Raw genomic sequence first — 1,149 nt, 5'->3', positions numbered from 1 at the left:
AAGCCGACATAAACACATAAGTAAATTATGCAAACATAATATACACTCAAACACATGTACACTCATATACCTTTATACCATACTTGGAGTTTAGCATTGCACTTCAAGTAAAATAAGTCCTTATACACATGTATTTCACCGTGAAATATAGACTGGCTAAGCTGATATCCCATACGAAAAATATAAAAATTTGCATAAATTACTCCTCGCATTATATTCGCCTTCCACTTCTTTCACTCTGTAAAAACGTCGCTGCCAAGCGTGCTCACCATGGGCACCCAATACCCAAACACTAGTCTCCCAGTCTTGCTATCCCTTATACTGAGTATACGTGCAAATCGTTCTACGTTGCCTTTAATTTTGTTTTAAATAAAGTCAAATGATGGCCATCATAATGAACCGGGATTACGTCAGAGTACGGTGCTGTTACGTTCAGTTAATTAAGTAACATATTTTCTCGAATAAAATAATCATTTGCTCTAATGGGTCATCATATGTGACTTATCAGGTGCAACTAAACTGCCCTCTTTCAACTTAATAGGTGGAACTGACGCTTAGGAATTACTTTTCTGTCCAGACATTGTAGCAGCAGCACACCAGAAAAAACACAGTGGGTGGACAGTGGATACTAAATTTTAATTCTCAAAATGATAGATCTACAACACACAACTAAATAGCGGAAACCACTTATCTACATGTAGTAGATCTAGGCTTAGACTCTATATCGCTTGAATAATAACGGATCATCAAATAATTCGTACATCGTTTTGAAATTTGGTAGTCATTTTGTGGAATGACACAGCAAAGGACGCCATAAAAAAGGCGTTGTACAAGGTGTCGGTAAAATCAAAGCTAGATGAGGACAATGTGAAATACAGACTTGCAAGACATCATAGCAAGAAGTTCCAAGGAATAGTCATGGAAGGGATATGGCGAAATATTTAGTGAACTGTGCAAACACTCGCCAAGACAGTTCTACAAAAGTGTCAAAGCAATGAGACTACGAGACGAACCATGCAACAAAACAACAATAGCCAATGACAAAGATGGATACCCACTCAATGAAGAAGACAACATCAAAAACAGATGGCATGAGTATTTAAGGGAACTCCGTAACCCAAGCTGCCAAGAAACACACACACACACACA

The sequence above is a fragment of the Aplysia californica genome, unplaced genomic scaffold (assembly GCF_000002075.1).
Source record: "Aplysia californica isolate F4 #8 unplaced genomic scaffold, AplCal3.0 scaffold00123, whole genome shotgun sequence".
Lineage (NCBI taxonomy): Eukaryota > Metazoa > Mollusca > Gastropoda > Aplysiida > Aplysiidae > Aplysia > Aplysia californica.
This window is presented reverse-complemented; position numbering follows the sequence as displayed.